This window comes from Taudactylus pleione, unplaced genomic scaffold (assembly GCF_031769625.1).
Source record: "Taudactylus pleione unplaced genomic scaffold, aTauple2 ptg000571l, whole genome shotgun sequence".
NCBI lineage: Eukaryota > Metazoa > Chordata > Amphibia > Anura > Myobatrachidae > Taudactylus > Taudactylus pleione.
In genome coordinates this window covers 4,004,198-4,019,236 of record NW_028284973.1, presented here as the reverse complement: position 1 = coordinate 4,019,236, position 15,039 = coordinate 4,004,198, and positions in this window count along the sequence as shown.

Here is a 15,039-nt window from a genome sequence, read left to right as displayed (position 1 = left end):
ATTTAGCACAACCAGTACTGGATCTCCATCATACCTCCCAACGTGACCAATTCCAGGAGGGACAAAATACTCTGGTAATGTATGATTGCCATCACCTGTGATGAAACACCTTTCTTATCGATTAACTAGTTCAGCACAGGTGACGGCAATCATACATTAAGAGGAAAATCCAGGAACAGATAATTTTGTCCCTCCTGGAAGGTGTCATGTTGGGAGGTATGCTCCATAGCCTGGGGCTGGTTGGGTTTTTGGGGGTGGGGTCACGCCTTTTTTTTTAAAATTAAACACAGAAGCAGGTATCATGGATCTACCAGATCCGAGCCTGCATTCTCTGTGCTGCTACCACCCCGGGTCCTAACGCTTGCACCACCACCGTCCGCACTGCAGCCCGCACCACCGCCGCTAAAGCCCGCTACTGTCCCCGGGTCCTAGCCATAGCTGATGCCCATCACCCCCCCCCCCGCACCTTTCCATCGGCTCCCGCTGCAACTAACGCTAGCTTCTTCCTCCCGGACCTGGTCCCCACTACTGGCCGCAAATGACGGCCATCTGGGAGCACCCAAGTGAAGCCATAGCTATTACACCTGCCGGAGGCTCCTACTGTGGCTGCTCGACAAGTTGAAAAGTCCTGTCTCTACAATGGCGCATTCTTGAGGTAATAGTTTAAAAACTGTAACTTTCTCATTTACCTGAACCCTAAAAGCATGTACCCTGGCACAATAGCTACCTAATAAAACAAACCCCAAGTCTAAATTCCACCCCTACCCTGAGTTATGCCTTCCCAAAAATCCCCCATAGGTTATAGCAGAAAAGTGGTCCTAATTGAGAATGTCAGAAAAAAGTGAGCTTTAGATTACTCCCAAATCCTCATTTTTTATGTTTTTGCCCTGAAATTTGGCAAGCAGCACCCAGTGCCAGTTCTATCCGGCCACACCAAATTTGAACACCCTGCCCCCCCTGCGGAATTCTCTATGGACAAATCAATTTTTTTAGATGCAGCCTTAATATAAGGGCACGGCTGTGCCCTTATAATTTATCTATTACCAGTTATTCATATAGCGCACACATATTCCGCAGCGCTTTACAGAGAATATCTGGCCATTCACATCAGTCCCTGCCCCAGTGGAGATTACACTCTATGGGCCTGATTCAGAGACAGACGCTCTGACAGAGCGCTCGCTCTGAATCAGGGCCGTCCCTCTGTTTTTTTTAGAGCGGCCTCCTGGCCGCTTGCATAGCTGTGGGTGATCACCCACAGCTATAGCGAGCGGCCAGGAAGATGGTCGCAATGGTCAAGACCATCGGGCTTGCGACGAGACCCTTGTGGTAGGGTCTCGTTGCCGCAAACCCTAGAGTGCTTTCGGCTCTACCAGGGCCGAAAGCACTCCCACTGACATCACTTGTGCACACCATGGGAACGCCTCCGTCTGGCCAGCCACGCCCACGGCCCGCTGCACCCCCATCCCCCTGACATTACACACATGCTGCACCCCCTAACTGACATTACACACATGCTGCACCCCCATCCCCCTGACATTACACACATGCTGCACCCCCTAACTGACATTACACACATGCTGCACCCCCATCCCCCTGACATTACACACATGCTGCACCCCCATCCCCCTGACATTACACACATGCTGCACCCCCATAACTGACATTACACACATGCTGCACCCCCTAACTGACATTACACACATGCTGCACCCCCATCCCCCTGACATTACACACATGCTGCACCCCCTAACTGACATTACACACATGCTGCACCCCCATCCCCCTGACATTACACACATGCTGCACCCCCATAACTGACATTACACACATGCTGCACCCCCATCCCCCTGACATTACACACATGCTGCACCCCCATCCCCCTGACATTACACACATGCTGCACCCCCTAACTGACATTACACACATGCTGCACCCCCATCCCCCTGACATTACACACATGCTGCACCCCCATCCCCCTGACATTACACACATGCTGCACCCCCATAACTGACATTACACACATGCTGCACCCCCATCCCCCTGACATTACACACATGCTGCACCCCCATCCCCGACATTACACACATGCTGCACCCCCATAACTGACATTACACACATGCTGCACCCCCTAACTGACATTACACACATGCTGCACCCCCATCCCCGACATTACACACATGCTGCACCCCCATCCTTCTGACATTACACACATGCTGCACCCCCCTCACATTACACACATGCTGCACCCCCATCCCCCTAACTAACATTACATACTGTACACACACCTTGTCAGAAAACGCTGTGCAGAAACTGCAGCTGATTTCCCGGCCCCCTCTTCTCTGGAGCCTGCCTTCTGATGCTCTGGTCCGATGGGCGGAGGGCAGCAAATACGGAGGCAGAGCCGTGAGTTGTCTGTCACTCACGGCGCTGCTCCGCAAAGGAACATGGGAGGAGTATCCGCGACTGGGCATGCGCCGTATGCCCTCCTGCAGGCCGCGGCCATCTTCCTTGTCCCCTGTAGCCAGCCCAGAATGAGCTTCTGTGCAGAAGCTCATTCTGATCTCTGGCTGTCACCTGACCATGTGACTACTGAGCTGCCTGATCGGAGCTGAGCTCCAATCGTGGCAGCAGCAGGGGGAGGTGCAGAGCCGTGGAATGCCCCTAGGCATTCCAGATGCCCTAGGCATTTGCTTAGAATGTCTATGCCTAGGGCCGGGTCTGTATTTTCCTTTGGGTTTTATGTATCAAGCAGTGAAAAGCATGGAGGAGTGGACCTTTGTAGAGGTTGCCCATAGCAACCAATCAGCTTCTACCTTTTACATTATAGACTGTACTTGATAAATGCTACTGCAAAGCTGATTGGTTGCAATGGGCAACTTCTCCACTGGTCCACTTCTCCACTCTTTTCAATGATTGATACATAAACCCCTTTGGGATCTATTACTAAGCAGTGTTGGAAGACAGAGTGAAAAGAAAGTGATAACGTGCCAGCCAATCAGCTCCCAACTGTTATCTCACAGGCTGTGTTTGAAAAATCACAGTTGGGAGCTGATTGGCTGGCACCTTATTACTTTCTTATCAATTTTCACTCTGGGCCTAATTCAGACCCGCTCGCGAGCGCTGAGTGCTCGCAAGCCGGACAATGTTGGCCCAGTGCACATGCGCACGACGGAGGCGGCTCCGTCATGCGCATGCGCGAGACCCGGATAGCGATGGGCAAACCGTTGCTCCGGGTCTCGCACCAAAGGGGGCGTGCTGTCGATGTTGAGTGACAGCACGCCCCCTTGGCGGGCGTGCCGGGGGCGTGCCTGCCCAGATGGACGCGTTTCCATAGGAACGCCTACCGTCTGGGGCCGGCCCCACTGACATCACAAGTGATGTCAGTGGGAGTGCTCTCGGCTCTGATAGAGCCGAAAGCACTTCAGGGCTTGCGGCAACGAGACCCTACCACAAGGGTCTCATCGCAAGCCTGATGGACGCGATGGTCTTGACCATCGCGACCATCTTCCTGGCCGCTCGCTATAGCTGTGGGTGACCAGGAGGCCGCTCTAAAAATGAAGAAGTACGGCCCTGATTCAGAGCGAGCGCTCTGTCAGAGCGTCCGGCTCTGAATCAGGGCCTCTGTCTCCTAAATCTGGGTACATAGACTGGCCGATATATTGGCCTATCAATTGATCGGCCAATATATCGTGCCCCCGTCGGCCAGTGTGTACAGACGATATGTCTGTGAACAACGTTGTTCACAGACATATCGCATTGGCTGTGCTGCACAGCCAATGAACAGATATGTCTGCAGACATATCTGTCCATCGGCAAGTGTGTACGGGCGATTAGCTGTACCCGTACACAGGGGTGCAGAGGGAGGGGGGGGAGATGCGAGCGGGTACTACTTACCCGACTCCGGCACACCACCCCACCCACAGCAGCCCAGCACACGCTGCTGTATGCTGGGCTGCACTGGGAGACTGTACGAGACTGCTAAAGCAGCAGCCTGAGCGTCTCCTATGCCAAAGGGGGGAGCGGTCATGCTGAACGCGCCCCCCATTGGCTGTGCGCTGGGCTGAGGGGCACACAGTGCCCCCCTCCCCAGCACCGCAAATGGTGTTTTTTTTCTTTGAAGGGGGCATGGCCACGCAGTCCGCAATTAGGCCTCGCCCCCTACACGCCCCCCTGGCCGCCAGGACCCGCTGCCGCACAGATGATGGTCGTTCAGTGTGTATGAACGACCATCATCTGCAGATATATCTTTTAGGTGTGTACCCACCTTAACACTGCTTAGTAAATAGACCCCTTTATCTGCTATCTGCACAGTCACCTCAGGTGGAGACCCTGCACTTCATACTTTACGTCACAAACTCTCTCCATACTATCACAGGAGTATGTCTGAAAGCTGCAGATACGCACAATTTTGCATTGATTTAATAGGATATATATTCTATATGCTTTTTATGAGAGAAAAAGGTTGTTTTTTGTTATATAATATACCCAGGTCCACTTTTTAAAAATTTTTTCTATCTATAATTAATTCACTGAGAACTACAGAGTACAGCTGACTAAATTGTCATCTAAGATTCTTGACCAAATTAGCAATCGGCTGGCTTGGTAGCTCAAAGCACTCATAGGTGAACCCTCGGGAGTGTGCGCCATATATTATGTATGATACATTAATAAAAAATATCAAAGTCCTATTATTTTACATTTACATTGTGAAAGAAATAATGGACAGGTGCTAAAAACAAGCATGTTAGGTGTAGTAACTTAGTGTCACTTAAGATGTCATATATATTGCAATATATACGCTTTTGGACAATTTAACATATAAATAAATTCTGGGAAGTGGATATTTATCACAGTTATCGACAATCTGTCTGATGTACGTTTGTGGGTGGAGCAGGGAGCGTGACTGCGCGAATCGCGCCATCACGGGCACGCGCCCAGTACACAATGCCAAGATTACCAGTATTGTGCAGTTGGGGGCGGGGCCATGATTACAATACTCAGTGCAAATCGCGTCATCAGTTCCCCCGGACCACCCACTTGTATTGTAGTAAGTGGGCGGCTGCGGGGGGAAAGTTGACGCTGACAGGGGGTGTGGACGAGTGACCGGCTGGGAGACTTTCCCACTCTTCTGGGTGGCCAAGAGTGCCTCCCATTATTCTGGCTGTTCCGGGAGAGTAGGCGAGTATGTATTTATGCTTAATTTGGTCGGCGTGTGTATTCTGAGTTAAACATGGAATGACCAGGTCAGGGGCGGTTTAACAGAGGAGGGGGCCCATGTGCAGCTCCGTGTGAGCCCCCTCCTCTCTCTAACCAACGCATTTCCTGAATAGACTGTGACACTGTACACAGACCCCTGTGAACAATGGTGCCTGCGATATATTTCCAATGATTCCTATACTATGAATGTTTAGGTCTTCGGTAAAATGATGCAGGTGCCATTTTTCCAGTGATTTCTGCAGAGCAGATGGAGAGGTATTATGAATGGATGCAGGGTGTTCCGAGTGGGCCCCCTGGAACCAGAGGCCCTTGTGGATCACAAACCCTGGACCCATTATAGATAGGCCCATTACTTAGGTATTTTAATTAATGCCAAATATTTTTGTATCCTTGCAAAATAATAAAAACATTTCTACCTAATGATAATTAGAGATTTAGGACTATATATATATATATATATATATATATATATACAGTATACTAGCTGATGTATCCAGTTTCACCTGGTTGGACAATAGATATTTACTGTTTCCATTTCCACTTCACCACTCCATTAACACCTTCATCCTACACCTCTATAGTAATGCATCACTGCTATTGTAAAACATTTTCCTCCCTCACCTGTGTACTAACTCATTCCCCTCCTTCACCTGTGTAGAAATATAATCCCTCCCTCACACCTGTAGTAACACATTACCCTCACTCACACCTGTAGTAACTTATTCCCCTCCATCTGTATTTCATACCGATTCCGATTTAGTTGACTCTTTTCTGCAACATAAAAGATTTTTGTGCTATTCAGGTCTGGCGATAGGGGGGTACAAAGGGTACACCCATCCCAGGCCCCGATGCTCAGAGGGGCCCCTGAGGTTCAGGGACACAAAATGGGGAGATGTCAGTGTACTGGGCCCGAAGATTTCTGTTTGCCATTCCCTGGTGCTATTGAACTATAATTCTTATCGGAGAGCTATCAGCAAATGCAGGGAGGTCTAACTTCAGTGCTAGGTTGCAGTTATTAAAATAAATACAATGGAAAAGAAAGTTTGTTTTGATCAAACCAACCCGGGCAATGGCTGGCAGTACATTACCCCTCAACAATTACTTAACATCTTTCAATATTTTGGATATTAATAAGTAAAGAGTCACCCTCCAAAAAGTGCACCTCCAAAAAGTGCACCACCTGTAAAGAAAGCACTGAACCTTTATCGAGGACAACAATTTACATGTTTACAGTAATTATGTTTAGATAAGTAGGGGAGCTGAGCAAAGAATTTACTTAAAGTGTAAATTGTACTGTAGATTTCTGTTATAATGTTGCTTTATTCCTCTTTACAGTATATTGAAAGTTTGATGGGTAAAATTATATTTAATGTGAACCGTTGTTTTTCTTCTTGCTTAAATAGGTATGTTTGTTGAAATAACCAATTAATTTGCACAGGTTTCCGAGTTTGCCTTTTGCTTAGATGCAAGGGACATTCAGTGATCCAGTGTTCCTGTGCAATAAAATATACATTTATGTTGGATGTGTAATTCACTTGTGAATGTAAAACTGGAAGTATTACAAATTGCTGTGATGTTGTCAAATCTGCATTTGTCTTCTGTAATAAACGGGAGTAACTTTAACTTGAAACTTGAAGTGTTAGCTTTCTATGTCAGCTGCAACCTCCTTACCTCTCTGATCCACAAAAAGGCAACAAAGAACCTGTTCCAACTTGGGGCCGTATTCAATTATCGGCGAAAACTGCTGGTTTTTTTGCCAAAAAACGACAATGTTTTTGCCAAAAAACAGGCGAAAATGCAATTGGCGAAAAAAAACTGGAGATAAGTTTTCTCCATCCCAGACCAGGCGAAAAAAAATGCAAAATCCCTACTTTTGGCTAAAAATGTGGGGATATCTTTCAGAACCCTTTGGACACCCCCCCTAATGATAAATGACCCACCAAAAATTCGGAAGTTGCGCACTTTGGTGAAAAACGGCCGCGCAAATTTTGGGTAAAAAAAAAAAACGTTGAAAATGCTTTTAATGTATTGGGTCTGATTTTTCAGGGACGGTACGGATGTGTGAAGTATTTTAAACATTGCACACAGTCGCAGCAGGCGTTTTTCTACGGTTTTTAAAATTGCGTTTGTACGACACGAAAATATACTTGCACTCATTTTAACATACCCCCAATTTACGCGGAACAGTAATTTCCTGGATAAAAAAAATGCTTCCTATAATTTTCAACTGTTTTTATTTTTTTTCACCCAAAATTGGGTGGTCATTTTTTGTCAAAGTGCGCAAATTCAACATCACTTTTTTACAATTTCTTACGGGGTATCAGATGTAGCTCACTGTAAGCAACGATTGAATATGACATGTCAGCGACAACTGCACTCTCATTGTGCGCATGGAACTATGGGCCTCATTCAGATATGTATGCTAACACAATCGCCGCTGCAATCCTGTATGCAGCTGCTGCGTGAAAATATGCTAGCCGCCTGGAAATGAGACGCCGACCAGCAAGTGTATACAAACACCCAGCGTTGGCCGCATATCTTTTGATAATCGACCATGGGAGTAATCCTATGGCCGCGCAGAATGGGCGCGAGAACTGAGGCGCTGGTGCAATCTTTTCTGCGTATGGGATTGCAGATGTAGGCTGATGCGCGCCCTGAAAACGGTGACGACGCACCCGCGTTTTTGCTGCCACTCCTTGATATTTCCCACAAATCAACCTCTGTTTGTCAGTCACTAGCGAATAAATGAATTCAATTAGAGGCGAAAAGTCGGACAAGTTTTGCCTGTCCAACTTTCAGCCTCTTTCGCCTGTTATTAGATGCAGTAACATAGGGAATCAATATGTGTACTAATACCCCTAATAAAAGTGTTTGGGGGTACTTAAATAGCTTCCTATTAGCATCTATGCATAAGTGGTGAAGAATGGCATAAAGTAGTCTTTTTTGTTGTAAATAAGTAGTCCAGTCAAATTTTGGGAACTTGAAAATGGGTGCTAGCATACTTTTATGTCTCTAAAGTGAACTTTTATAAAACGTTAAAAACGCACCTGCGGCATGCACCTGCAATCCCAAAACACCTGACCCATCCTTGCAGACCCCCAAGAAATCTATTTTGCTAGTTGCTAGCTTGTCCCCCCCACTTTTTACTTTTTCACCCCAAAAATTAAAGTACTTCTTTGGGGTGTTCTTAGGTTGTTTTTTTTTTTTTTTCAAGATTTGGCCTTTGGGGCACTGTGCCAAGGGTTCTGGGTTGTTTCCCCACGTTTGCACCCCAAAATAAAGATTTTGCACTTCTTTTCACATGCTATTTATAGGAGAAACTTTTTCGCCTATTAAAACGCATTAAGTTTCCACTTAGGCGAATTCTGGCTGGAATTGAATTTGGAAATACAGTATGTTCCGACCAGAGGCTTTTCGCCTCTAATTGAACACAGGCCTTAACCAGAATTCAATCGCTGCGCTTGCTCATTGCGGCTAAGACGCATGCACAGTCACCCGATCATTGCTCAACCACGTAAATATCGGCACTGCGTACATACAGTATCTGAATAAGCGCCAGGATACGGATATCTCTCCCATTTGCACAGTCTTTGCACGGAACCCCAAAGTGATTCCGAACTCGGAACCCCTAATTTCGGTTGTTGGGAATCGGACCTGCGCATCTCTACTATAAACATTGGTAAATGGCTTTGTATATGTTGAATGCAGTGTGTTTAATTTCAAACTGTGATATTGCTTGTATTACTGTTATCACCCAGTAAGACCTATTAATTCATAAGCATCAAACCCTCAAAAAGAAGCGTGATTAGAAAAGTGCAGACAGGAGTAGACCATACTTACCGAATTTGCTACCCTCTCAGAGAGGGGTCGGAGTGGGCGGGAATGTGAGCAGAGCAGGGGGGTGTCGAGGGGTTGGGGTGGGCAGAGCAGGGGCGTGTCAACATGATTGTGTCATCGTGGCCTCACTATAAAGTGCAAATAAAACAGGCATTGTATAGCGTGAGACGGGGTTGCGATGACGCAATTCACCGCTAATCGTATCATCGGCCCCCGGGACCACCCACTTTAGATCTGTAAGAAGATACGGCCTCGGGGCACTTTATAGTGGGGGTGGAGGGTGGTAGAGGAGGGTGCGGGAGAATTACTGTGTCTGCTTAAATCATCCTGTTGATGAGTTCTCCTACCGTGTTTCCCCAATAATAAGACCTATCCCGAAAATAAGCCCTACCCTTACTTTTGGAAAACGATCCAAAATAAGCCCTACCCCGAAAATAAGACCTAACAAAATCCCCATTTTGTCCGGTCCCTGCCTGCGCTACACTAAAATGCCCCCAGCTCCGCCCCCCACATGAAATGGATGCCGCTGTTAAAGATTTAACAGTGGCATCCAATCACAGCTGCAGCGTCTCACTCACAGTGAGCGCGTGGCAGCTGGCGTGCGTGGCAGCGTAATTTACAGCAGCACCGCGGAGGAGAGGAGAGAAAAAGAGGAAAAAATGAAAGGTAAGTAAAGAATTGTGTTGAATTATTGAAATTGCTGTCAATGTTAATTAAAATAAGCCCTACCCCAAAAATAAGCCCTATGGTGTTTTTTTGACCCCCCCAAAAAATAAGACATTATTATCGGGGAAACACGGTAACTAAAAATGCGTTCTCTGACAATATATTCAGTGTCTCACTGCCACATGACCCCCCTCCCCTTCAATACCACTTAAAGGGCTCCAGTTAGAAGTAAAGGGACACTTTTTCCTCTTTTGCCTTTTATGTGCCATCTACACTCCACCCATTCTCCACTGGTCGATCAGTAAGCAGATAGGAGCATTGATTATTTTGGAACAGGAGGTTCCTTTGATCCATCTCTGATGTGCCTCATATTTTTTACTGTGTCTGGTGGACATGCTTCCTGTTTTCCGACACATCCTCGATATTTCTCACAGAAACAAGACATTCGCTCCTCCTTCACATCATAATATCATTGAGGCAATAGAGAAGGCAAAGGCACGCACCCTAGAATCACAACTGAGCTCAAAACGAAGCTCTCACTCTGATACAGCTGATCAGAAGTTGGAGAAAGTGCAGAACTATCAGGTTGCCTCACAGAAAGAGTTTGAATCCTTTAAGGATCCTATAGAGGATATGGAGGACCCTATCAGAAGACACATTATGTCACCAGTGACGCTAATAGAGCTATTCAGCTGGTCCAAAATCTGTCTACTGAGATGTTTCACTAGGACCAAACCCATAAGACACTGAGGGCCATATGCAACTTGTGTACTCACTGCTTGCGATGAGGTTAGCAATTTCTGAGCAAGGTCAGACCTGCTGTGATTGTGTGTGAGGGGCCGATGTTACTCGATGTTCCCGATGTATGCGCAGGACTGGAAGGTATTACGGATGTGAGATAGCGGTAGTGGGCGGCAGTGGGTGTCTCTATGCTGGCAGTGGGTGTCCACACTTTATTGCGATTGCAATAGCGAACCATAGTGAATCAGTCCCTGAGATCCAAACCAGAATCAGGCCAGCCCCCTAGAGATATGATTATACAATTCCATTGTTTTAAAGTTGTCAACGAAAAAAAAAAATTCATGTCAGAATGTTCCGGCTGTTCCGTATATAAGTAGTCGATCCCGGGCACGAAATCCCAGCCACACAGTTTGAGTTTTGAATTCCCTCCAGATGTGTCTCCTCTGCAATGAAAATTTCTCCTCAGAGAAGTTTTAAGACTATTATGTCTCGCTATTTATTGTCTTTCTATGCTATTTTTTTTTTTTTAAGCTCTCTTATAGACCCTAAACACACTATGGTATCTATGGACTCTCTTTGTTGCTTCCTGTGGTCTGAATTTAATATGTTGATACCAGAATGTCGACGTACTGCGCCTTTAATCTGCCAGCTTCTCTCCTGAAATTTCCCTGCCTAATCTTCGGGAAGCTTGCAATACGTGGACTCTTTGGGAGCAAAGGGTAAAATTGCCATTGCAACTGCATAAAAAGTAACCACCGGCAACGGCAGAGCAATTCACATCCCTCACAGCCTGATCACACCCTGGACTTGCACATTTTTGCTGTCCGCTCTATAGGGCTGTGGACAGAAATGTGCAAATCTGAAGATACCGTAAGTGCGGCATTTACTCCTGGGGGCGAGAACAGAGCTTCTGATGGGATTGACTTTCTAGGGCATGATTCAGAGATGATTGATAATGCAGCCTCACTTGCAGACTGCATTACCACCTCCAGTCACAGTGTAGCCAGAGCAGTCACGGACTGCACTGACTACACTGAGGTGGCAGATTTTACTGGGGGGGGGCGCAGCCCTGCAGCCCCTAGGTAAAATCCGCCACCGGTCCCGACCACCTCCTAGCCTAAAAATTGAATACTAAGCATTCCCGCAACAGAATAGCTTCTCTTAGTGTTCGGATGACACCATTATGTATGATCAAAAAATTAATCGACTAATAAGTCCGGTTTATTACACCACACGTTATAACTTAAACCCAACTCTCAGAGTCTGAACAAAATGTGAAGCTTCATACGCACATGCCACCTGCTTAAATTATCCAACTCCCAGCGCTTGTACCTCAATAAAGCAATTCCGACTAAGAGATAATATAAGTTTTTAAATCCCTCAAACAGTTGTCCAGGTCTGGACGGCTTTACCACACCCTACTTTAAAACCTGTACTGGTCCCTATGCTTAGGAGCTTGTTCAACTTTCTTTTGGAAGGTGAGAAGCTTGATGGAGACACCACCAGGTCGTAGATAGTAGTCAACCTAAAACTAACTAAACTAGTAGCTATAGACTGATATTCCTCCTGAATGTGGACAAAAATATACTCGCAAAAGTCCTAGTGGTTAGATTGGTATTAGTCGTACCTTCTCTAATACATCCTGATCACATGGGATTTCATCCCAAACCGTCAGGCATCCAACAATACAAGGAGAATCATAAATCTCATCAATATCTCTAATTGCAAGCAGCTCCAGGTCTTTTATAGAGCAGCTTGGCCGTTCATGCAGCAAACGCTGTTGAGTGAATAGAGTAGCTTTCTGTAGAGGTATGTCATTGTCTTACCACTGTAACCCCTCTGTGTCTGTACCCGCTAATGGGTTTGTGCCCATCACTTTCTCTATCAACGGTACCATGCAGGCTTGTCACTTATCACCCATAATATTTGCAGTAATTATGGAACCCCTGGCGGCTAATACATGTAACAACCCGGAGATTTGGGGAAATATAGTTGGTCCCAGTGATCATGAAATTGCCCTATAAATGCCATTGATATCACACTCCTGAACCTCTTTAAGAAAATTCACATGTACGACAAACTTTCCAACTATAAATAAATCAGAGATATTAGGTGTAATCACATCACTTGACACCTTGCAAGCAGCCCTCAAATCCAAATGATTTCCATTGGGAACCTTGGAAAATCAAGTATCTTGGGGTATACAGTATCTTCTTAAGTCCTATTCCTAGCTGTATGCCGCTAACTTCCCTAGACTGATAGTTTCCATAAAAAAAGATTCTCCCTGGCAGAAGCAACTTCTTTCGTGGTTTGGCTGCAAACTTTCCAATTCAAGTTTCTACCAATGACCTTAAAAATCTCCAACAAGCTATCTCCACATTTGTGTGGTCAGACCAGAAACCCAGAGTGCAAACTTTGCATAAACATTACATGCACTGAGGACTTGGAACAATCTGCTATTATCCCCAGGTCAGATCATAAGACATTTCAGTCTTTCTATAGGTGGTACATGGTGTTGACACAACTCCTCTCTACCTTCCCCAACCCCTAGACTGGTAGCAGTAATACGCACAGAGTAATACATAGAGTGGCAGATGCTTGAATCAATGCATTAGTCCATCACAGGTGCTTGTAAGGAAGCTGCTAATCCATCGAAGAAAAGCATACAGAATTCCCCAGCAAACTGCACAGGACGAGCAAATGTGAAATCTCACAGGCTGTGCTTGAAAAATGACAGTTGGGAGCTGATTGGCTGGCACCTTATCACATTCTGTCTCCTTACACTGCTTAGTAAATAGACCCCTTAATGCATTTCGGATGCCTTTCCTTTGTCAAAAGTGAATGTGGTTGTGAGTTCAAACAGTTAGTATATCCCCACAGCATTACAAAACAACCTTCCCTTAGCTTAAATTTAACACAGCTGAATCAATTAAGTAAATTAGCTCCGTTTATGACCGGATCCAATATGGCCGCCACCACTTCCAGTTTGCGTTCCATTTGCATTTCACATCTCTGAGTACTGGAAGCACCATTCTAGGATCCCCAGAAGCTGCTGCATATGTTAGAGCAGGGTCCAGTATGGTTGCTATTACTTCCGGTTTGCGTTCCATTTGCGTTCCAGCAACCGGAAGTACCTTTTACGTAATAGAATATGCACTCTAGTTTTGTTCCAAACATCAGGGGACATTCCAAATTTTGGGCCTGATTCAAACCCGGACGCAAGCGCTGTGCACTCGCAACCGGGTCGATGGTGGGCCAGTGCGCACGCGCACGACGGAGCCGGCTAAATCATGCGCATGCGCGAGACCCGGCTAGCGACTGGCAATCAGTCGCTCCGGGTCTCGCAACAAAGGGGGCGAGCTGTCGATGTTGAGTGACAGCTCGCCCCCTTTGGTGGGCGGGCCGGGGGAGTGGCTGCTCAAACTAAGGCGTTCCCATGTGAACGCCTACCGTTTGGAGGCGGCCCCACTGACATCACTCGTGATGTCAGTGGAGAGATTTCGGCTCTGTTATAGAGCCAAAATCTCTCTGGGGCTTGCGGCCACGAGACCCTACCATAAGGGTCTCGTCGCAAGCCCGATGGTCGCGGTGGTCTTGACCATCGCGACCATCATCATGGCCGTTCGCAATAGCTGTGGGTGGTCACCCCTTTGATCTCCCTGCCTGCCCCGGATCCCTGACCCAAGGCAAAACCTTGCAACCCCTCTGTCGAGTCGCGAGATTTTGTTTTCAGTGGACTTAACGCTGATTGGCTGAGAGAGCCATCTGTCTGTATCTGTGTTGGAAATTAGAAACTGAACTGCCACATGTTAGTGCCGCCCACTGTGTCACTTAACTTAATCAGCCAGCTAGCTGGATGCAACCTTTTGGCCTTAACTAGATGAAGCAAATAATATTGTGAGGTGGTCAAAATTGATTGGAAATTACTGGAAATAAATGTTATTGAGGTTAATTATACTGTAGGAACAAAAACAGGCCCATTTTATTTAATTTTAGCTGTTTTTATGATTTTTTAAGAAAAAATCCAGATCCAAAACCAAAACACGAAAACAAAACACAGAGGTGAGGTTTTGGCAAAACCAATCCAGATCCAAAACCAGGGTAGATCCAAAACCAAAACACGGGGGTCGGCACACATCTCTAATTATAATTTGTTCCATCTATTGTAACCTTTTTATGTACGAACACTTCTTATTTTATTACTAATGACTTTGATTTTCTGTAGACAGAGTATGGGATCTTTTTCCAAGAGCTTCCAATTTGTCTTAATAAACCTGCTATCTCTTTATATAATGGACCTTGGCCCTCATTCAGACCCACTCGCAAGCGGGCGCACGTACGTTAGGCGTACGTACAAAAATATTTAAATTCAATGGCTCGCTCGTATTTTCGTTCGCATCTAAAATTCCTCCCTAAACTCAGGCGACCCCTCCTCTAACTAACGAGCGTACGAAATAGCGAGCGTACATCCCCGAAATGGCTTGAAAGGAACGCACGCACAAGTATAAACAGGAAGTGGCCTTGTCAGATGTCGATTACCTGCTCCTTTATTCTGCCTACCTCCATCAATCGTATCAT